This window comes from Micropterus salmoides, unplaced genomic scaffold (assembly GCF_014851395.1).
Source record: "Micropterus salmoides isolate LMB-PRFRI ecotype aquatic unplaced genomic scaffold, ASM1485139v1 Ms_hic_scaffold_22, whole genome shotgun sequence".
Lineage (NCBI taxonomy): Eukaryota > Metazoa > Chordata > Actinopteri > Centrarchiformes > Centrarchidae > Micropterus > Micropterus salmoides.
In genome coordinates, this window is record NW_024041373.1 from 6,802,147 (window position 1) to 6,827,604 (window position 25,458).

Here is a 25,458-nt window from a genome sequence, read left to right on the forward strand (position 1 = left end):
TTTGACATTTTTGACAGCAGATCAGTTTGAAATATTGCAGGCAGTAATGGAACAAGTATAATGGTTTTCGGTTTTAGTTTTGTGAGTTCCTATTTTATTTTGAAAGTGTCCTTCCTTTGTGTGTCTTGAGTAACTTTGCTTTCTATCTTTGTGTGCCTTGTTGATTGTGTGCTAATGTGTTCCACCTGTGTCTAATCATCCTGCCTTCTCGTGTGCTTGGGTCAGTGTGCTTGTCTTTTGTTAGTTCGTCTTCATCTCCCATCAAGCATCCCCTTCTCTTTCCTCAATGATTTGTGTTTTTTGCTTATCTTTTCGATTACTTGAACTTTAGATTTTTGCCTGTGCCTGTTTTTTTTTTGATTATTTGCCTTAGGACTGCCTGCCTCACCGTTGGTGTAAGTGAGTTCCTCCTTTTTAAACAAATTACCTTCAACTGAACTTGCTTTGCCTGGTGTCCTGCATTTGGGTCCAAATCCCCTGTTCCCTGTTGCGACGCTGGAACTGAATTGTGACAACAAGAAGGAGCAGCTACAGTGAGCTGTTACACCAAGAGCTTTAGGCGACAGGCTGCTCACCTCCAACTTCTCAGTAAGGTAACAACTCCTTTGCTGCTCCCAGATCTCTGTGACCTGTAGCATTAAACTGCACTTGCTGTTACCACCAGTCACCACAGGTTTCTCCAAATCAACAAGGACTGAAATCACAAGAATTACAACTCCGCAATTGGATGTTTCATGACGAAATGCACCGTGGGAGTCGTAGTCAAGCTAGAGATCTTCCTGTAGGATTCCATTGTAGTCTGCCTTGCACTGGCACAAGTGCAGCCAGAACCACTACACTGCCCATTAATAGGTGCGTTTGACTTCATGCGGTGCTGCGCAGAGCTGACTTAACGTGATGCATGCTGGACTTAAAATAAGGCATGCTGTTTAGAAATTGTGCCGACTTTCGCCGGCGCTGCAAAACGTCACCATGTCACATGACATTAAAACCTCGTGGGAGCAAGGCAGCTGCAGGCACCCCGCCCCTGCAGTCACCTGCAGCTCACGTAAGACTGAGCTCAAGCTCCAAATCCACTGGATCATTTCCAATAATGCAACTTGACGGAATGTCTCATTAGACCATGCCATCAATATGACATCATCAGGGTTATTTTTTTGCAGAAGCTCTGACATTACACACATGATGGATAGTACTCCTCATGATTCAGTAGGTGTGTTTGAGATGATTGCGGCTGACTTTTGCCAACTTGATTGTCAGGGAGAGAGATATGGGACATGGAGACAAGATAAAAAAAGGCATCATTTTTAAACAAGCAGTAAGTTAATTAACACATACTCCCACCACACACACACAAAGACCTGTGCTTCCCCTCAAACACACATCTATTTTGTGCCTCTTAAGTGTTGTTTCCATGAATCGTTAGAGGCTGAAAGGCAAACTGAGGGATAAAAACAGTCCACTGAGTCGTACTCCTCTAGATGACTAGCTTTCAGTCAGAGGAGCTCTGGTAACGTCTGCTCAAGTGTTTACAGTGCAGATTCTCATCTGTTTGATCCCCAGCATCATCACACTGTTATAGTTTGATTATGTTCAACTAAGAAGATCCTTTTAAAGGCTTGAGGAATAATGGCACACAACTCAAAAGATGCCATGGTTGGGTAGTTTTTTATCAGCCTATTTTTGGATTTCTTCTTTATAAACTAGGGAAATTGAGTGCCCTGTCAAAGATGGCATTTTTCCTGCTTTTATTTAGATTTTCTGCATAAATGGAAACTGTCATAGATATTATGCCACGAGAAGATCAAGGTTATGCATTTTAATAGAAGAAAGTTTTCATGGGATTTGAATTCTCTCTAATCTAGTTTCATAAAATTCAAACACATGCTTAAGGTTACTGAGAGTAAGCGACAGTATCTTCCGTGCTTATTTTTATATATTATAAAATTTCCTTTTCTTCTATGTGAGACACAGAAAGGTGTGAAATACCAATAAGACTCAACAAACAAACAAAAAAAACAAAAAGCAATTCCACACCTGTGGAATTCATGTGCCGTCTTGCACCACAGATGCTGTTAAAATTGTCAGCGAATGCAGCACACAAGGGGGTAAGGGCAAAGAGTGGTAGCAGATACAGCAGAAGAAAAAAATCTATGTTCTTGAAATCCCTCATATCACATTTCATCAGCAGTCTACTTCATATGTTGAGCTGGAGAAAATGGAGAAAGTGGGTTTTTATGGCACACCCCTGTAGAGTAATCAGAAGCAATGGCTAAGCAGAAGTGACAGCAGCGGTTTGGGATTAGGGTCAGTAGCTGCACACAGCTCGCTGCTTAGAGCGGGAAAGGAAAGGGGGATGAAGGGGTGTGTGCCAGTGGGCAGGGGCCAGCTGGTGGGGGAGGGCCTCAAGGCCTGGGTTAAATCAGAAAGTTTCATTCCTGTACCTATCATAAATAACCATAGACTGTATAATAGAAGAGGACATAACCACTGTGATGTCACACATTGGTTTGTGGACTACTGTTTTGAAGCCTCAAGTTTGGCACATTGGTCGTCGCCATCTTGGTTATTTGGAAACAGAAGTGACCATATTTGGATGAGAGGGTGGAGCTGGGGAGGGAAACGCATTGCTACGCCTGATTGGTCTCCATGTAGTGACTTCTCAATCACAAGGTAGCCATACACTGCTTTATCATCTATTTTTCTCTAAATGGGAACATAATTTACAAAATGAACCTCATGCCATATTGAAGAAGACCTAAAACTAGCGATTGGAACCATAAAGTCATTAGGAAAGGGTACACCGAGGTAATAAATCAAGTAAGAATTAGGGTCATTATGTCATAGTTTTATACAATCAAAATTTCTAAATTCTTTTTGCAACCAGTGGAGTCGCCCCCTGCTGTTCATTAGAAAGAATGCAGGTTTAAGGCACTTCTGCATTGGCATCACTTTTCAGACCTGGAGGTTCTCGCTTGGAAATAGCACATCTGCAGCTAAGGCTGATTAACCATCCACTCGCCTGGAAAGGGAGGTGGTGTGCTTTCTGACTCATGTGCAGGACCACGTTAATTAGCAGGTGTCAGAGGACTTTTTATAAAGTGAAGATCATGACAGGACCCTATTTCACTCTGGACTCTTTGTGACCTTGTGCTCATTAACTGGGTGCTGCAATCAAATGTTAATACTCCTCTGAGGTTTTAGATAACGTTCGGCCTGTAATGCAGCCATAAATGCTAATATTTGGCTTACAGTGACACTCCTGATGGGTCTTAGTCCTTTTGCAATCAGTTTATTTTGGGACTGAAAAGGCACAAGTTCAAGCAAATGAAAGAGAGTAGACCACTCTAGATTAGAAACAGCCTTGGTATGCTTGGTATTCGATGCTTCTTCCTCTACCCTACTTAACCCACAATGTCTATTAGTCTTTATTTTTGTTATCTATTTTTTTATTAAATCAGGTTAGTCCCACCGTGGGCAAACACAGTTCCTAAGAAGAATAACCATCCACAGCAGTGTAATAGACAACATAGGACAAAATGAGGGAGATACAAACAGAAACATATAATATACACACGGGAACAACTAAAATTGCCTCTAAGGAGTGAACACAATCAAAGCCTTGAGTCTCAAATACATTTACCTGATATAACCTTAACAAGTACTTTAAATTCAGTATGTAGTTTTTCCATGCAGATGAGGCAGACTTTACTGTAAAAATAACAGCTGTCATCTGGTAGTCTAAAAAGTTCAGGTGTGATGTATGCCTTTTTAGCATCAAGAAATCATCACATCAGAGACATGGTGCAGAGAAACCATCCCCATGTCCTTAGTGAAACAATGATCAACACATACAACAAAGCTTATTAACGATTATCCACATGGTGACTATTTGCAGACCATTAATTCTGCGACTGACTGCAGGGGGGCATTAACATGTAAACAAGTATGTATTGCTGGTGGAGCTAATTTGAACTGTTCTTTGTACTGTATGGGTAGTCAGATCAATAGCAAGAGATCATATGAACTGATAAGTTTTTCATGTAAAATTTTAAAAATAACTATAGCTGTCAAATGACGTTCAAGGTACATGTTTTTATCATTCTACAACACAAGGCTTTCAGGGCTCTATACGCTAACCTTTTCCCCAAGGAGTACACAGAGAATTTAGGAGCACAGTGACAAATGTTCAAGTAACAGAGTTTATTAACAAACCATTCATTTATACATATCTCCTTGTGTGCAATTATGATATCAAAACCAGTGGAGGACTGGAAGGGAAGTACCCTATAACACTCGGCATTGGCCTTAAAATATTGACAAAGCTTTTTAAAACATTGCTCACTCATCACAATGATGAGAGAAAATACTCATCACAGAAAACTCTACTGTGATTGGTGCATTGCTGCATATGGAATTTGGGACCTGATACCCCAGGAGCACCTATGCATCTCATGCCACACTTTATGGAAACAAGATTAAAGAACAATATTTATAACAATGACCGTGAAATAGATGTAAAACAGAATGAGGAGAAGGTGTTGCTGTTAGGTGGAGGAGAGCTGGAAGGAGCACCTATCGACCATGGCACTGGTGCCTTTACAGCCCGTCCTCTGGCTGACCCACTGTCCTTCACAATAGTTTTCATCTGGACAGAAAATATGTACATAAAATTGCATCAGCCAAAAAGATCAAGTTTCTATTTGGGTTTCGGAATGAAGCTGTACAGTTGAATCCAATGATATTAGGTAAGCGTCTGGGGTACATGGTTGCCAAAACACCACCCAAGACCACATACTGTATCTACTGCTTCTGAGATGCGAGATAGAGTGATCAAATCCATCACCTGTTTGATGGGTTATATATACAGTACATTATGCAGTTGACCACTTCCTAGGAGCAAAATCAATGTCATTTAGGCTATAAGAAAAGTCCCTCCCAACGCCTCCCTTCTTTGATGAAATCAACTGAAAATTATGTTTAAAATTATTAAAATATTTTTCCCAGAAGCCGAGGTGATGTTTTCAAATTGCCACTAACTATCCTAAATCTAAACATATTCAATTTAAAATAATAGGAAACAAAGTCTCTCCGGGTGTTCTGGCTTCCTCCCACTCTCCAAAGACATGCAGCCTAGGTTAATTGTTTAATTGTGGCCCTGCGATGGACTGGCGACCTGTCCAGGGTGTACCACGCCTTTCGCCCGATGTCAGCTGGGATTGGCTCCAGCCAATTTGCTGTCAACTGAATAATAAATTAATCCATGCTTCAAGCACTATGATCATTTGTATTTCGCTGCATAGATGTATTTTAATAAGTTGTTTTTTCTTTAAATTTATTAGACCGTTTTTATAACCAGTGAAGAATTCTAATGTTACATTTCGATGCTCCTCCAGTAAATTGGTGGAAGACATGTCAAAGTGGGCTCTCAGATCACATTGATCAGAGCGATGTTTGAACATATGAATGTCGGAGACACACATAAAGGGTCCCACCGGAGCTAAAACACAGGAATTTAATGATGCATAGGTGCAGCGTGGGCCGCGTGGTGACTGTAAGAACTGTGATTGGTCTTCTGTGGCAGCAAGCTTTCCCTTTCATATTTCCAGTAGTTGTCGTTGTTTATCGCAAAGACTAATAACTCACCCAATTCCTGCTGTCTTTTTTCTAGGACTGTAGCAGACAAAAAGCAATTTTCTCTGAAAGAATAGGTTGAGAAACGAAGTAATCTTCACCTTTTCTGTGACATCAGATAAATTTCCATTTCGTGATGTAGCAGAGCAAATCCCAGTTCAACCCTTCTCCTAACATGATTGTCATCCTCTATTACAAAGTAAATAAGACCATGTAAAACTTCAGATATATGGCAAATGCACAACACTGCCTGATAATGTGCAACACATCCATCATGTAACAGCAACAGCCAGCGGGTTAAATATCTCTCTGTGTGCAGTGAAACGAATAGCCCAGTGGATATTGTGGGATTGGTGGAAACAAATGGGAGCCTTACTGTACACTGTAAACTGAATTGATTTTTGCTTCTATAAATACAGGTAGCATTAAAGCTTGATACAACTTCCACAATAAAAGCAGTGGAGCTTTTTGTGACACAGTGCTAGATTTAGTGGTACATGTGTTGGATTGTCAAAACAGGAGAAGGGAGTCAAACAGAGACTGAACTAAAGCTTTCTGTGCAAAGGACAGAGACATGAATGAGATGCTGACAGAAAATACATTTCTAACATATGCATCCTCATCTTACAAGATAAAAACAGTGATTATTGTTAATTAAACTAAGGTGTCAGTTATTTTGCCAATATCAGAGTTTTAGTTGTAATTTCCTTGATATTAGTGAAGAGACAATTATTTGAGATGTTATTGCATTGGCAATATATGACACAATCTGTCACTTTCAAAAATAAATATGTGACTAAATCATTTAGCATCTAGTGCAAATACCTAAAGACAAATCTCATGTTTACATCTAAATCTTTCCCACCCTCATGTGTTCTGACCCAGAGAAACAAATCAGTCATCACGTCCACGTAGGCTGTCACCCTTGACTGTTGCCATCTAGACAGCAATCCAAGAGACATTTGGCAGCGGCTGGGCTGCGCTCGCCTCACCTCGCTGAATCATGATGTATGATGTTTACATAGCCATAAAATCCCCTCCAGAACTGCAATGCTTACTGCTTCTCCTAATTAAGAGCAAGTAGATATAAACATAGACACAACCTCAGACAGTGCAGGCGCACACCACACACACACACACACACACACACACAGGCGAGCAGATACACAATCACGACTTTACGCTCACATAGACACACAGGAGGATAAGTTGTGTGTATTGCACACCTTCAGAAAATACACAAAGACACAAACTCGCACAACATATTATATTGGGTAGATATCAGTCTCAGTGAGAGTAAGGTTTCCGGTCTGTAAACATAAACAGGAATATATTCAGATGAGACAGATGCCTCTCCTGGTACTCTTTATACTCAAACACATAATATGAAGTTATTGATCACTATAAATCTTTAATAATATTCCAACTTACTACCTGCCTTTCTCTTCATTTCATTACATGGATATGCAGGCGTCTGGGGAGAAGTAAAAGCAGGGTCACTGTTGTATTTATAAGTGGGGATGGGAAGGTGCTGAGAGAGCTATAATTTTATTGTCAAGCTTCCAGTGAAGTGTGCGTGCTGTGAAAACACCTGGTGCAGACATGTCTGTACACACACACTCAAAGAAATAAGTCCAGTTGAAGAGCAGCTCTCTCTGGATTAACTTGTCATTGAAGTTGAGGGCCACACTACTCAGGGGTTGTCTCTCCCTGGGCAGATTGGCCCACTGGCTGCTCCTTGTTATTTAGTGAGCTCTTATCTGCCACTCTGGACCCAGGCAAGTTAAACGAGGTTGGGCACACATCACTGCTATCTCCAACAAGCTGCAAAAAATGTACTTGAAGCGGCATGGAATCTCAGTCTTAATTAGAAAGGAGCAAGGTTTCCAATGCAGCAGAAAAGAATCTTAATTTGAAAATAGATGTATATCTCACATTAGACACAACAAATATTTGCATGTTTTAAATCTGGTTGACAGTGCAGGTGAAATGTTTTTTGCAGCCTAAGGGGTGCTTCCTCAATACTCACTCTGCAGCTACATTTTTCTTGTTTTTCACCTTCAAGTTCTCTCCAACCTGACCCCTCCAATGTTAATAATCTTCTGTGTTTCTGCACTTGATACCACAGCTCCCTACACCACAATGTAATTTTCTTCTGCTAACTTTTCCCCCTAGATTAATGACAATATTTGTCAGCAGAAGAGGGAAATTAGAAGAGTGGAGCGTAGGTGGAAGAAATCCAACTAGGGATGCAAATTATCAATTAATTCATTAATCATTAGTTGACTGACCTTATCGATCGATTAACGATAAACTGATAAGCGGCTATTTTCCTGAGAATGTAAATTTCTCACAGTATCAATAGTGTCTTTAACATAGCAGCTGCAATTACTCGGCTGACACCAGCAGCAGCGAATCCGTCGTTGACGGCCAGATTTAAAGAATGTGCAAAGCAAGAAACTAATTTCCAACTTACTCGTGCGGTGTTGTTTGCTGAGACAATGTTCCGAGCGTTGTCTTGCACATGGGCTATTACACGCCCGGTGATTCCCCATGACTCCACAGCCTGGTTGAGTTTATCAGCTAAATTATCAGCTGTATGCCTCTCCGTGACTTTACCTGCCAGTCGTTTTCAATGTAGTGACAAGTGATTGTAATGTAGCTTTTTTGTAGTCAGTGACGTCCAACAATCCATCATCAGAGCCACATTAGCCGCGGCTAACTGTGTTTTTAGCTCAGCCTTCTTGTTTTTGTAGCGTGCTTCCAAGTGGGTAGTTATGGTCGCTCCATGAAGTGTATTAACTCCCGAAATCCCTCACCATCAGTGGTGCTAACTGGCATCATATCTTTTTCGATCATGCCGCAAATCCTCTGAGTAATGCCCTCCGCTTTCCTGTGGTCACATACTCGCCTTCCCACCACAACAGCGACAGTAGGTTATGAAGGCGACAGACTTCCTCCCTGCAACATGGCTGCATGCAAGTTATGAAGGTGGTATCTTAGCGAACTCGTAGAGCTGTTGTACTTAATCGTAGTACCGCAAAGTTTACATTGGGCGTCTTTGTCATCATTTATTAATTTGAAATGCTCCCACACGCCACTCATGACCGCCTCATGTTTGGTTTCTTTTTTGCCGCCTCAAGTTTGTGTCGGGTCCGCCCGCAAGAATCTCGTGTCACGTTCGCAATGTTCAATTAGCCGACAATTAATTTAATCGAGCAAATTCTTGTCGACAATTAATCGATTAACCATTTACATCCCTAATCCAAACTCATGGTCCATCTTCTTTGGCTGAAAGAATTGCTAAACCATTTGCAGACCTAATCTTAAATTCCTACCACTGACCAGCTTGTAAACACTGCTCATTATGCTGGATCTGCCTCCTGCCCATTGTGACTGTGAACAATTTTTGTCTTTCTTTGTCGACAAATATCTGATCCAATTTTCATAACAGTTTCCTCTGATTCAACAATCTACTGTCCTACAGTCTTGTCTGAGTTCTCCCATATCTCAATACATAATCTTACTGACACTGTATCCCATGTGTGCCTGTCCTCCTGCCCCTTAGATGTAATACCTCCCCAAATTCCTTAAAGAGGGCTAACCTACTCTCCATTATTAATCTCTCTCTCACCTCAGGCTGTGTTCCTGATGGCTTTAAGCTAAAGATACACGGGGCAACTTTTCGAGCAATGTTGCTGGGCAGTCTTGCTGGTGGAAAGAGCAAGAGGCGACCATATAAATAACAAAATAACAAACAGCAGCAGATCCATCCATCCATCCATCCATCGTCAACCGCTTATCCTGCGAGCCAATCCCAGCTGACATCAGGCAAAGGGCGGGGTACACCCTGGACAGGTCGCCAGTAGCATCAGATGTAATATAACATTTTTTGAGGTTAAAAGCTAGTCTAAAAAGGTGGGTTTTGATAAGTGATATGAAAGAGTCCATGTCGCTGCAATCTCAGATGTGTATGTGTAAGGAGTTCCAGAGGGAGGGGACTGCAATGCTGAAAGCTCTGTCGCCCCAGGTACGGTGCTTGTCCCTGATTTGTGGTGACAGGAGTTTAGTGTCACAGGAGCGGAGGTTGCGGGAGGGATTGTGGTGGTGGAGCAGGTCTGTGAGGTAGGAAGGGGCCTTGTTGTGGAGGGCTTTATGTGTGAGGAGGAGGATTTTGTACTGAATGCGTTGGGGAACAGGGAGCCAGTGAAGATTCTGGAGGGCAGCAGAGTTTTGGATATATTGAAATTTATTTAAGGCTTTGGCAGGTGAACCATAGAGGATGCTATTGCAGTAGTCAATTCTGGATGTAATGAAGGCATGCATCAGGGTTTCGGCAGCAGAGAAGGTGAGTGATGGGCGGAGACGGGCAATGTTTTTGAGGTGAAAGAAAGCAGTACTGGTGGCATGATTGATATGGTGTTCAAAAGTGAGGTTCCTGTCAAAGATGACTACAAGGTTGCGGATGTGTGGGGATGGAGTTGGTCAGAGTTGCAGAGGTAACTGTGGTGATGGATTTGGTGGAGATGTAGATCTGGACATTATCGGCGTAGCAGTGGAAGTGGAGACCATATCTACGAATGATATTACCGAGTGGCAGGATGTAAATGATGAACAGGAAAGGACCAAGTGTTACGCCCCTGTAAAAGGGAAAATAGAAAGTACGACACGGACACGATGTAGCTTAAGTCAAGTCCAATGTTGTAATGCATTTAACAAAAATATATCAAAATACATTCACAGCATCTTAAAAAAAGCATTGGCAAATAACCTTTTGAAACAGTACAATTAATAAAAGATTATTTAAACAAAAATAGATTTAGCTTCACCCTGTAAAAGGTTTAACAGCACCATCGGACATTAATTCAGAATACACTTAACATTTTAACCTCAGTAGTAATGTTGCACTTATTTACTTAAAGTATCTTACATCTTCACATTAAACACTCATTTTTCTTAAACTGCAACAATAGCACTTTAATCTCGGTCCACATGACACAGCTAGAATACAGGCTACACTTTAGCAACACTTCACGTTTAGCCTGCTAAATGCGCATACATAAATTACTACAGTTATTAATATTTACTCCCTGGATGTTCCTTACAGTATTAAACATACATACTACGCGACGTTAAATGCGACACACACACCAGCGATCCACACAACTTTCTCTTTTTTTAAATTAAAACGTTTCAACATTCCTCAGAATGTAAAGACAGATAAGCGGTATGAAAACCTTCCAGCTGTGTTTTGCTCTGCCGTTGTTGCTGCAGTGGTCTGTGTGACGGCAGGAGCAGAGGGCTCTGTGAGCGGGCGGCTGGCCGGCCTCACACTACTTCCGCAGGTTGGCGCAGGCTTCCCACGCAGCCACTTGCGGAGCTCCTCAACTCCGAAAACTTCCAAGTAGATTTTTGTTCCGTCATCACTTCTTGTAAAACTGTCAACATTCAAAATCTACACAGCTTATTTCTCACCTCAAAACTTCTCAGAAGTGGATTTAGTGATGAAATAACGTATGAAAACTTTTTTTTACTAAGAAAAAATCGTATTTGATTGCAGATCGCTGTAGCGCATTCACGCAGCACTTCCTCCCGCTCGTCCCCTCTCTCTCTCGCTCACCCGTACCTCTCTTGTTCTCTCTCACTCATGGAACCGCTGCACAAATCTGTCCAACACAACGCTGTCATTGTCGGAGACCCAGCTTAAGAAAGTTATTAGCCAGCATGCACGGGGCGTAGCAAATAAGGAGAGCTAAGTTAATGTTAGAATGCAGCTGGACTTTCGAGGCTTGCACGCTGTATATAGGGTAGCAAGCAGTTCAGAGCAGAGTTTTCCGTGGGAGATGGGAACTCCCTTTGGGTTGGACTTTTTCACTTTGCAAACCTGTTACATGCACAAATAAGATATATAACTATAACTAAAAAGCAGAATACCACCACTTTAAGGTGCATTTCCCCGAAATGTTATAGAAGTTAAATAAGACAGCATTTTAAACACTCTTTTAATCTTTTTAGCCTCTTTTACCTAAAAAGCAATGGATTACTGATCCACAGTTCAAAAGTGCATTCCAACTCTCTCCTGTTCCACAAAGAAATGAACTATCAGTCTTCCAACCAAACAGTGCAATGATTCAAAGCATTTTAACTTAGCAGTTTTAACTTTTCGTTTTTTTAACTTATATCAACCCATTCAATGTATTCAGTGTTACATCATTTTTATCATCCTTACACAAGCACCGAACCCTGGGGGATGCCTTGTGCTAAAGGAGCAGTGGAGGAGGTGCATTTACTGATGAACTGTGGTCTGTTGGTGAGGTAAGAGCGGAGCCAGGAGAGTGCAGTGCCAGTAATATTGGAGTAAGTTTCCAGTTGGGAGAGAAGAGTGGAGTGGTTGATTGTGTCGAAGGCTGCAGTGAGGTCGAGCATGATTAGGATGGTGAGGTGACCGGAGCCCGCGTGATGATGAGTGGGGTGATGAATGGAAGGCAGGTCTTGATTAGGGATGATGGGATGGGATCTAAGCAGCAGGTGGAGTAATTCATTTTTGTGGTGAATTGTAACATTTCTAAAGGGGATAGGATGTAGCCACTGTGTCCGAGTTTGGTATATTGTTTGGCTGTTGTCATCTTGATTTTTTGGAACCAGACACCAGATGTGACAATATTTGGATGGGTGGTGCTAGCTAGCAAGGTAATTAATAATAAAAATAATTCACATTCACTGTGATACTGACTGGGATGCTAGTTTTGACTAGGGAAAAACAGGCTCTCATACATGAATTATCAAAAACATCTAGATTTAAAAAAAAAATTTTGTTACTCAAATTGGGCTAAAATACAATCCATTTACATTTTTTTTTCAAACTTCAGTTGTTTTTTTTTTAATAGTAAAATTTTTAAAGTAAAATGCCACACCTGACAATATGAAATATTATGGTTTTTTTTATTCATGTTATGCTATTTATTTAAGCTCAATAGTTGAAAATTAACAATAAAAATATTTTAGGAAAAAATAGGAGGAAAAAAACTCATGGTGGTATTTATAACTGTAACTGTCCTCAAATGACTTGTCACTTGACCATGAAATAGTAACCCAAAATGGAGTTAAAATAACTGTCCACAAGTGTGGACGCCATGCATGAAAGGGTTAAAACCAAATTTACTTGTATGGAAAAAATAAACAGCCAACTACTAATAAGCTTTTTCTGTGGTGCTTGTTAAATTTACACAGTGCAAAGGATATGAGTTGCCTCTATCCTGATTGACAGGGCGCCATTGTATCAATCAATGACAAGGGAGCCCCACCCTAAAGCATGCCCTGCTTTATTGCCTGTTTTCTATCATCATGTATTGAAGAAGACTTCAATCTACACTGTAAACCCCAATCCATTTTTGACATAAAATTTTAATGTTAAGTCTACACAAATGTTCAAAACTGTCAACATGACATAAAAACTTTGAGTTCATTTGACACAAAAAGTCATCCCTTGTAAGGTTGACATAAAAAATTTTTTTTAAGTCAACAATTTTTCATTTTTGAGTTGGCGTTACTAAAATATTTTAAGCCGATTATAGCCTAATTAGTTTAAGGCCAATAAAAAAAAAATAGATAGTTGTAAAAATTTGTACTTAATGTTTTTATGTTTATTTGACAAGTAGTCACTTCCTCTTTCAATAAAATTAAGAAATTTGTGTTCATGTAACGTAACAAAAACATATCATTACAACATGTGTTGCAGTGTTAATGCTGAACACGAAAATGTTTTGCTGTCTTGACATAAAACTACTAAGATTTTTGTGTTTTTACTAACTTATTATAACACATTATATAGTTTTAAAAAGTAGTAAAAGCAACATTCAGTTTAAAGGTCGAGTACAATTTCCTTTCCTTTCTGTGTGTAACTTAAAGTATTTGAGTAAAAAGAAAGCCTGAATGTGTGTTGAAATGTATACGTCAATACAATGTCAATAAGTAAACTCTTCTTCTTTAGCAATTTAGGGTTCATAAAGAATCTTTTATTTAATTATTGTTGACAACAACAAACAACAAAGCCTGTCTGCCATGGTAAAATAATGCTTTTGTACAGTGTATATACAGTAGATACATTAGATAAGTAAACCATGTCTTTATTAATTAGTGAGTACAATGCAGGTGCAAAACATAATTTGGGGATAACTCATTGATCAGGCCTTCATGTGAAAGCACAACTCTCACGCTGGGCTCTAGTATCAACATTATAAGCAATGTTCTCTGTGACCTTTTGAAAAATATTTAGGTATAGCAGGGATTAATTGGCATGTCTGGCCCCTCAGTTGATGTCCATTTGACCTGGTTGTCTCTACCAGGATTGTTGGATAGTCAGCACAAGTGATTGATTGTGATAAAAAGTAACATACAAATATACAGACAAGGACAAATTAAAGGAAACAGATACATCCAATGCAGATGCTTGGTACACCTGGGCTAACTGTGTGGTTTGGTGAGGATGAAAATTATGTGAATAAAATGCTACGGCCTTCACAGTCACCAGATCTCAACCCAGTTTCACACCTGTGGAAGATTTTGGAGCAATATGTAAGACAATGCTTGCCACCAGCATCTCCATAGGACCAGATGATATCATATTTATAAACTTTTATCTACATATCTATTTAGTGATGTCTGTGACTGTCTCTGATGCTGTATGTCCATTTGTAATGTCTGACTATATTTGTGTTTCTTTCTATCTGCTGTACTTGGATCTCTTTTATGGACTGTCTCAGAAAAACAGATAAATACAGTAGAATGGACATACTATTGGACTGGCCTACAGGAATAGGTGATGTGTGCATATGAGGTGGTATTTTCTGTAAACTCCACTACATTTAAAATTATCCACTTTATAGACACAAGTAGTGTGGTTAGCATTAAGAAAAAAGTGGATAAAAACATACTGAGACAAGTAACTCATCAACTACCAAAACATAATACAATAAAAGTCCATGTCATTTATAAGATATGCAACATAATGTTATTTGTTTATGTATTTAATATGTGGAAATAGGAAAGCTGCGCATTATTTTAAACTTTAGGTTTCAGGCGGCAACCAATAGCTAACGAGGAGGATAATGACGAAAGCATGAGCCACCGCTGCCAGCCAAACAGAAGCAGCAGAATACGGTCGTTAGTGTCAGTTGAGATTTCGGCTCGAGCCAACAACTGTGTATAAAATTGGAGGCTGCTGCGCAGTGAAAAGATAACACATTAATTCTGTTTTAAATACATTACTCTGTGTGGCTAAATTTACTTTCTTGACGTTTGACGTTGTGCCAAACGTGACTAATATCCAACTGTGTCGAACATGTGTTTTTACACATTATTAGCATGGAACTAATGTTGACTCCTAAGTTAACCTTACACAAATGATTGCAACATAAACGTTCGACTTGTTGCAGGGAGAAATGTCCTGATATGGGTGAAAGTATGTTGAGCAAGGAAAAAGCTTTCTTTACAGTGTGACCTTATCAGTGATATTGCATGTCTGGGCGTAAGGAGCACATTTGTAACGTTAATGTTACAGAGAATAGTAACTTGCATTTGGTCAGAATGGGCTTTTGGGTGAAAACGTAGCGTTGATGGTGCACCAGTTAATGATGGGGTGAGTTATGAGAAATATACCATGACAACTACCATGATATAGAGCAAACTGCGACACAAGTAACATTAATGTAACTAACGTTAGCTAACTTGTGGGTTAGAAAACTGTTGCTACAGTTGCTGTTGTGAAGCTAACATGCAGAGAGGACAGGACACTGATGTTAGCTTTTAGTTAAAGGAGTTAAGGGAAACTTACATGGCCGAGCATCACTTATGGTTGTGAAAGAATGGTAGACTTTTAGGTAAACTGACTGCTGTCTGAAAACCCACTTTTAAATTAAAACAAACCTTTTATTACATTTGTGAATATGCAAAACAACAACAACTGAGATTTCACTGCTTTTATTGACATAAAAGCCACATTGTTCCGTAACATTGTTCTGTGCTGTATTTTCAGAAAAGATGGCCAGCTCTTTTCCGGGAAAACCAGGTAACGTTAACTCACATAAAGCACACATACAGTATTTAGAGCTATGGTATTAGGTCTATTTGATTGTTAATTGTTGTACCTTTTCATAATGTGTTTTCTCATATTTTTGTCACATGGTGTGTTGTATTCAGCTACAGTGTTTCCCCTATTTGTGCTAGCTAACATCTCCCCTCCCCTTCAGACTGCAGCTGAGCAGGGAAGCTTAACATTATACAGTAGGCTGTGTTTTTGTAACTTAACTATAGGTCAATTTATAAAAAGTAGCTGGTAGCTGTATTTTATTACTGCCTACTTGTACAATGTTGAGAGCATCAGTTACAAACTTAACTTAAACTGGTGTAGCCTAGAGCTCTGAAAAGCTTTGAAAAGAATAAGGGAGCACATCACCCCCGTGCCGGCCTCATTACACTGGCTCCCTGTATCTTTTAGAGTGCATTTTAAGATTTTATTAATAGTTTTTAAATGTTTGACTGATACTGCGCCACCTTATCTTTCTGACATGCTGTACCCTTATGCTCCTGCCAGAGCACTAAGGTCAGCAGACCAGCTCCTCCCTAAAAGCAGGCTCACCACCCGAGGAGACAGAGCCTTTTCAGTGGCAGGACCATGGCTGTGGAATAGCCTACCCCTTCATGTTAGATCTGCACAATCTGTAGATCAATTTAAAAGCAGGCTAAAACACACCTGTTCTCTTTAGCTTTCAACACAGAATAAGCAGGTTACATTGGCCGTTCCACTATTTTAATGTTCTATATTTCTATTTCTTTATTTGTACTTTATTATCTTGTTATTTTATTCTGATTAATTGATTCCATGTGTACAGCACTTTGGTCAACAGAAGTTGTTTTAAATGTGCTTTATAAATAATTTGACTTGACTTGACTAGTCCTTTTAAGCTAATGAGATGTTTTTTGTTTTTTGGATTTTAACGTGCAAATAAAATGCACCTCAGAAGGGAGGAGGTTTCTCATGTTGCCTATTTTTTATATTAATGTCTACAGATAAATGTCAAAGGCTACAAAAGGCAAACATGAACAGTGCTATCTATAATGATTCTGAGGTCATATTAACAGCGTTTTAGGGGGTGATGCCCAAAACATGCTGTGCCATGAATGTAAAATCACTGTGGAGGATCAGAACCAACCAAATTACTTTCCCCAAATCTAAAGGTTGTAGTTCCTCCCCAGTAGACTGATCTTTGGGTGTTGGTTATTTATTATCTGCTCTAGCTTTTCCAACTATTTGTTCAGAGATATGGTGAAAATAATGATGTGTAATTACATATTTGTCAAGGTACAAGGTTGTTTATTTGTTTATTAGTTGCTTATTCAAAAAAAAAAAAATTGCCTCACCTCCGCTGCTACAACTCCATCCTAGGGGAAACACTGAGCTATCATCCGAGATACATAGAGGGTGATTTTGGTGGGCTATGTTTCTGATGTTATGGGGGAGTGATTAAGGTCACTTTGTTTTTATCAGGTTTCTGCAGAATACCGTTGCATCAACAACCAGCGGCTGAGAGTTGAAGTGTATAATGCATTGTTTGCTAGCTGTAGCCAGAGAGATGCAGGGAGAATTGGGCGGAAGTGCCCAGAAGATCTCTTCTCCATTGAAGAAGCAAACTCAGGTAAATTATTGGAATGTCTTGAACAGATCCTAAGGATCAGTACAGGGGTAGATTCAAGCACATTGTAATGGATCAGTATCGACCCTTTTCAAAAATCCTATTACTCAGCATGCTAGCTTTACAGTGCAAAGTTTTTGCTTGTATATAGGTGAAAATTAAGATTGTGTGAATGTGAAAAATTATTTGGGCACACTGGTGCAAGTGACTGACACCTGGTTGGCAAAACATATATTGTGACTAACCATTAACAGATCTGTTATCTCCCCTGCTCTTCTTCATCATCTTTTTTTTTCCAGCAAAGAGCAGTATAACGAACACTCAACTAGTAGCTTCAGCAGATGAATAGGTCTTGATTTCATTTTCAAGAGTCAAGGTTTTTCATGATAAACATTCATTCATATCCTAAATTCTTCACATTTATGAACTTTATATTTTTCGATCAGGATCTTCAGTTTTGGGATGTAGATGCTTATGTAAAATAAGGTGTGTTGAATGTATTAGGCTATAGCTGCATTATATCAGTGTGCACGGTAGGCCTGTGCCAATTGCGATTGGATTAGCTATCGATGGTTAAAGGGATGTTCACCGATTGGTTTATTGTGCATCAATATTAACGAATTCACTATCAGAACTAAGATGTCATAAAAACCGTCTCTTGAATCTGCACCACACTGCAGTGTTTCCCATTCATTGGTGTATTTGTGGCGCCACGACACGTCACAATATCAATGCTGACTGCCGCATACTAAATACTATTTAACATGAGTAAAATCATAATTCATTGTGGAGCTGCACATAGATGGACACAGCACCTCTGCTTGCTTGCTCCCTCTCTCACAAACACGTGAGGTTGGCACGCACTTGCACCACGACAGTTACACGGTAATTCTGTGGAAACACTATACTGTCCATTTACAGATGTTTCTGGTGGTTTCTCTTAAAGTTAATAAGCTGGCATTTCACTGGCATGCTGCAACGATCAGATTGCCAATCGGTGATCTCAAGAAGCCATGATTAGACTATATGAAAATAGAGAAGATCGCCCAAACCTAGTGCCAGGTATATATTTAATAAACATTTGAATAAAAAAGTATTGAGTCGGACTTGCAAAGAACTCTGGCTCAGCCAAAAATCTACAGCATATTTGCGACATGCCTAGTACATAGAGAAAAACAAACAGCACAGTCTGTAAAGTGTACATATATATTGTTGGTATTTTAGCTTTTTGTTCTTCTGCCTTATGTTTCACTACAGCAAACACAAGACAAAATTGTGGAGCAGACTGTAGTTCTTCGATGTCTACCAGTGCTGCTGCAAGAAGAGGACACAGAGCTGTTCTACACCTGCAAGGTGGGCTGATATACACTTAACATGTGCAAGCAATAGTAGGCAGAGTTTAAAGGAAGATTTATCAAAACCAACATTACAATTCTTTATCTGAACTCATTTTATATCAAATTGATTAGGGTGTAATGATTCTCCAAATCTTTCGGCTGAGACCTCGATTTTTGATCTGCAGTTCGGCTCATAACACTTTTTTTTCCTCCCAGGTTTTGTTTTGCTTTGGGGGGGGGCATTATTAGTATTATTATTATCCACCTTGGGTTATTAATTAAAGTAGTCTAACTTGCAGGCATGATCATTCAGTAATGACTGGACCAACATATCATGTGACACGCAGTTGGAAGACAATAACATAGGTTTATGATGTAATATTTACAAAAAATAGGCTACTGCTTGCTCTAACTGCGACCAAAATCGGCAGGTCAGACAATTAAAAATATCGGAATCGGCCAGGAAAAATGCAATCGGTGCTTCTCTAAAGTTGTTAATTACAATCGACCAAATGTAAGACGTGGTACTGAATGACATCAGCACCAACAGGTGTGTTCACTGTTTCGTTACCTGGTCCTTTCTGTAAAATATCCACCGTGTCCTCGCCTTCTAACCCAATAGAAGATAGCGTCTCTTCCTGTGTGTTTGTCTGCACGTGTAAATTGCGCGCACTGTGTCTTCGAAAATGTTTTAGCGTGTGAGGCTGTGACAATAGCTGGTTACTGTCTGTGCCACTGTGTATGTAAAACACCCTTAAACTGTGTGTACCGTTAAATGTGACCGGCCGAAAATCGGATATTTGATGCTGCTCGGACCTGGTCACGGCCTATTTCAGTCCACAACTAGCCTCCTCCACACGCGACTCACTGTGACTGTGGATAAGCACCTCATACAATCCCTTTAAGGTTAGTTTGGGAAGGAATCATACCACCACTTTGACTGAAGGTGATGACCAATGATTACTTTTAGCTACCTCGTTAGACTTACCCCGGACTCACACAGGCGGCGTGTGCGTAGCATTACGGCTGCGCCACGGCTGCCTTACCTAATCGCTGCCATTGTGGTCAATGCTTGTGCTCACACTAGGAGCGCAGCAGCGCGTCCCGGAAGCGGCTCTCCGCTCTGCTGAGCGAAGAATTGGCAGCCGGTCTATTTTTGACGGAAGATGCGCCAAGTAGCAGATAAGCCGGGCAGGAAGTCAGACACAGAAACAGCAAAGAGAATCTGGTCGATTTTCAAATAAAATACCTTGTGCAGACTCCCAGTCATATATCAAAAATAAACACAGTTAAAACAGACCAGAAAAGAAACAATTTAACTAATGTAGCCTTCTTAACCACAGTAGAAGCACAAAAATCAAGGACAACTTACTAAATCAACTAAATCTAAACAATTCAGCAAAATCAGGCAGGCAAAACGATCTGATTCTTAAATGCTCCATGTGGGAAATTCAGCCCTGCAGGGAACTGGGGGAATACTGTTAACAGAACGCTGTGATCAATTGTAGAAGCACACAAATTGACAAATGAACAACAAGTCAACAACGTGGGACATGCTAAACGCGGCGCACACACCGCCTGTGTGAGTCCGGGGTTAGTTTTCATGCACTTTTACATAATTGCAACAGGTATAGTACTGGTGTTACATCTTCCTTAATTTGTGGATATATATTCTTTCAAAGAAATAATAATTTCTATTTTTCAAATAGCAAGCTTTCCTCGTACCCCCTGGTAAATGAGAAGTACCCCTGGGGTACAAATACCCCTGGTTGGGAATCACTGTTTTGAATAACCCACTTCTTAACAAATCAAAAATCAGGGACTGATTTTGTGGCACACTGTAAGGCTGTGCCAAGTTGAGCGAGTACATTTGTGAAGTTGCAGAGACAAATTCGATAGTTTGTAATCACCAAGTTGTGGTTGTACTGGAAAATGGACTCAGGTAAAAAAAACAAACAAAAAACCGAGTACATGTTGCATTACAAGTCTGCAGCTGTCTTTGTATTTATGTAAATATCAATCCACACATTTGTGAATATTTTTTCTCTGACTTCATATTGAGAACACGGGTGTGTGGATGGTGTAAGAGTGTAACTTCTTCTTCTACAAGCTCTCTCTTTTTTTTTCTTTCTGTGACTTCAAATTCAGCTAACATGTTCCTGAATGTTTTATACAACTAAGAATTTTAACATACAGGTTCAGATTTTTGTCCAACAAGTTGTCAAGTCTACAAGCTCTCACATTTTGCTCTATATTTACCTTCATACATGATGAGGCAGTTTTTTAGGGCTGACAAAAGTCCACAGTGATGTGTTGCGGTTCCAAGGGGCAGAACCGTGACACACCGTTTCCTGGAGCTGTCTTATAAAAAGGGAGGGGTAGTGGCTCGGTGTATAACGTAATCTATTTTATTTCTAGTAGGTTATTTCATTATTTAACTGTTTCAATTCTAGTTAATTCTCCACCTTGTTTTTGTGTTTCCTCACTACTTGAATCTGCTCCATTTCTCTTCACTTCACTTTCCCCTACACTCACATACACACCTACACCTCTGGTCTCTCACTGCAAACACACCTGCTTGCCCCACCTCTTCCTGTCTCTCTCGCCCTGTATGGGTGCTCTGCTCTGCTGACTTTCTCCAGCAGTACATCGTTTAAAGTCACTACATTTAATAAACTCACCCGCAATGTGTGTAAAGTGACCAGTTTATATCTCTGTGTTGCATTGCAAAATGCTAAAATGTGTCGTCCGATATACTTTGGCAGCTGTCAATATATCTGTAAATATATCAAGTAAAGTATGTCGAGAATACTGCATTTAAAGTTAGGATGAGCTGTTGTAGGCCTATATATTGTAAATATTACACCTTTTTTATTTTCTTTCAACTGTGTGTGTGTGTGTCACGTTACTATTTTGGTCCAGTTATAATTGAGTGATCATGCCAGCAAGTTAGACTAGTTTAATTAACCCAAGATGGATAATGATAATAAAAATTATTAAAAAGGTCATACCATAGCATCAGTCACTGCTGACAGTAAAGATGTAAGCATGGTGCCATTCCATCCCTGTGAAGTCAAGGTCTTCCTCCAGGAAGAGGTTTGATTGCCTGATGTACTCCTGTTTTTGTATGGCTGTATGTCCTCCAGCCTGAGTACTCTAAAGGCTTGACCTATATTTTTGAGTTTAGAAATCCTGCTAGATGTGGATGGAGTAAAACTGAAACCACCAAACATTGCCTGTAAACTACAAAAGTAGTGTAAGAAACTTGCAGATATGTTGAAATTACGCTCTTTTGTTGAGAAGATGTTAAGCTGTGATAGCCGTGATTGTGGCCCTTACATCAGTGCAGGGTCATGTTGGATTCTACAGTTTGCTAAAAAAAATGTATTATGGATTAGCAATGAGAAGGTAGAAACAACATTGGAGTTTGTATGAACAATAGAGAGATGTGTTCATGACATTTTAATATATATTTTTTTTTATTGAGTGCAAGGTGTTTTTTAAATCAGTTGTATAATAGCAGAAGTTGACGTAAACTGTTTGTACACTTAACAAAATAGATTTTTGGTTCTAAACACAAATCCTGTCCTTTGAAAAACATTAATATATACATTTAACAACATAAACATAACTTCAACAATCAATCAACATTTATTTATACAGGTGAAACAATTAGCATATTGTGCGAAAGTTAATTTATTTTTATTTATAAGGTTCAGTATTGTAGCCTCAAAAGGTAATTGCAAAAGAAGTTGGATGTTTCAAAGTGCTATATCAAGGCACATTAATAGAAAGTTAAGTGGGAGGAAAAAGTGTGGAAGAAAAAGGTGCACAAGCAGCAGGGATGACCGTAGGATGGAGAGGATTGTCAGGAAAAGGCCATTCAAATGTGTGGGGAGCTTCACAAGGAGTGGACTGAGGCTGGAGACTGCATCAGAGCTGATGGACTTCAAATGTTGTATTCCTCTTGTCAAGCCGCTCCTGAACAACAACGTCAGAAGCGGCTAAAGAAAAAAAGAACTGGTCTGTTTCTCAGTCCAAAAACCTCTTTTCTGATGAGCGTAAACTTTGCATCTCATTTGGAAACCAAGGTCCCAGAGTCTGGAGGAAGAATGGAGAGGCACACAATCCAAGATGCTTGAAGTCCAGTGTGAAGTTTCCACAGTCTGTGTTGGTTTGGGGAGCCATGTCATCTGCTGGTGTTGGTCCACTGTGCTTTATTAAGTCCAGAGTCAGCGCAGCCGTCTACCAGGACATTTTAGAGCACTTTATGCTTCCTTCAGCAGACGAGCTTTATGGAGATGCTGACTTCATTTTCCAGCAGGACTTGGCACCTGCCCACACTGCCAAAAGTACCAAAACCTGGTTCAGTGACCATGGGATTACTGTGCTTGATAGGCCAGCAAACTCGCCTGACCTGAGCCAAGAGAAAGATGAAAGACATGAGACCGAACAATGCAGAAGAGCTGAAGGCCGCTATTGAAGCATCCTGGTCTTCCATAACACCTCAGCAGTGCCACAGGCTGATAGCATCCATGCTACTACTACACAAACGCATGGCTCAACACAGAAGGGCCAACTCCTCAGGTCAAGACTCTGCAGTCTACTTACATCTGAAGGACAGAGGACACTCGTTTGAGGACCACCAGGTGCACATTTTAGACAGAGAAGATGGATGGTTTGAAAGAGGTATCAAGGAAGCCATCTACACCAGGGTTGAGAAGCCGTCATTGAACAGGGGAGGGGGTCTACGCCACCACTTATCCCCCACTTACAATGCTGTCCTTTCATCACTTCCCAGGAAACTCAACAAACGTAACCTATTGGCCTCATGGGAAGATACCAACGATGGTCGTTCAGTCTTGGACACAGGTAGTCTTAACGACTGTAACGACTGTCGTCACAGCAACAACCAGCGGTATCGATGACCCTGGCCAACGACCCCACTGAGGTTAAATAGCTGAGTTTCCCTGCCAGTCAGTCAGAACTGAAGAAGTCCTCTGGATGAGGGATGAAACGTCTTCCAGTATTTTCAACCAAGTCCAGTTGCCCTTGATTTTAACCTTCGTTGGATTTTAAATAGACGTTATTTAACACCACTTATTATATACAAGTGGGATATTGTTAACGTTTATTTTTTATACACTTGTACTGTGAATGTTTAGATTGGTTTGGTCAATTTTGCTTTTATACTACTTGGAGTGGCAATTACATAATGTTTAGCTATTATAGCTCACTTAATTTGTTGATATATGTTTTTAAATAAAATCGTAATTTCAATTTGTTCTAGTTGAGTTACCCCATAATGTATCTACATATGCTCTTTCAACTGCAGAAGTACCCTCTGGCATATAAATACCCTTGTTTCAATATCACTTCTTTAAGGCACCATGGAGTGACACAGTCAGAAGTGAAGTACATCTCCTCCCAGCCCCGAGAGACAAGAGAGCCTGATGGGTGATAAAATACATCAAAACCACTGAGTTGAAAAACTATCAACTACACCCTTGCTTGAAGCTGACGTGTCTAAAAGCACATGCATGACTGAGGCATAGTAATAATATTTCAATGAAAGATGCGCGGCCTGAGTAAAGGGCACACTGAATTTACCAACCAATAAGCTGTAGAAGAGTTGCATTACGGATGAGGAATGAATAAAATAAAATAAGAAAAGAGATTCTCACCCGAAGCAGTGCAACACAAACTTTTTTTGTGTTTCCTGGAGTATAAAGATGGATGTAAGTACTATTAGTATTAGTGTTCATTAAAAAAATATTAGAACAATGTGTAAGCAGAACAGATATATTTACAAGGAGTGGTGGTGAATACAGCTGAGGGAAGGAGTCTGAGATTTAGAGCAGATACAAATTCTAAAATACTGTAGATGCCATTTATTGAAACACTTTAGAACAGTGATGGTTCAGATCTGCACTAGGACTTAACCTTTACTATTTAGCTAATTTGAATCAGCAACCTCTCTGAAATACATTACAGACTTGTATGTCCATATGAGTCGGAACAGAGAAATTGAGTTCATGGGCTGCTGGAGCGTTTTGGGATGCTTAAACAGAATTTCAGATAGTTTCAATAAAATAGTATTTCCAGTCCTAATGAGGTAAAAATATGCACTTTCTCACAAGAAAAAGAATAACTTAGAAAAATAAATAGAATTTTGTTTTTAGAGACAGCATTACAAATGTCATAAGTTAGAGTCCAAACAATACTGGCTTTTACAGGCTGACATCAATATTGATATTCAATCATCAAAATATCTGATAAAGATATATCTGCCAATGTTATTTTTTAAATATACATAAACACAAGCTTATGTTTTCTTAAACTAATTATTTTGGCCACTTGGAGGCAAACGGGAACAAGTTGTGAACAGCTTGTTAGCAAAAAGTTGCATATTTACTAATCAAGCAGTTACTGAGCAACATTATCATTTATTTGTAGTAGTCCACCTGATTATTGGAAGGCCAGTATTCACTCTCTTTTAGCTCTGTCTGTGGTCTTCTGAGGGAAATATCTGGCCCTTTAGCTGCTGAACACTCCACTATGTTCATTAGCTAGCAGCTAATTTGGTCTATCTGCCGTTTGGTGCCTAAAACAATACTATGAGAGAGGTGAGAAAGAAATGAACTAAAGAATTCAAGTTGTGGGCCAGACAGTTAAGCAATGAGCTGAAACTTACAATAAAGCTCCATAAAAATATTGTTCATGGCCACTTTAAGGATTCCTTTCATTGACTGAATAAATAAAGTTTATTATTGTGTCATGCAAACAAGAATGATCAG

The 25,458-nt window shown here is 39.7% G+C and overlaps 1 long non-coding RNA gene across 1 annotated transcript; it reads left to right on the forward strand.

Annotated features, from left to right (window-relative positions):
* The first annotated feature begins 235 nt into the window (after positions 1-235).
* LOC119917306 lies at positions 236-24,350 on the forward strand. Its single transcript, XR_005447252.1, has 5 exons — positions 236-593; positions 15,668-15,700; positions 17,180-17,327; positions 18,582-18,677; positions 24,047-24,350. It is a non-coding gene; the product is annotated as an uncharacterized LOC119917306 (long non-coding RNA).
* The last annotated feature ends 1,108 nt before the right edge of the window (positions 24,351-25,458 follow it).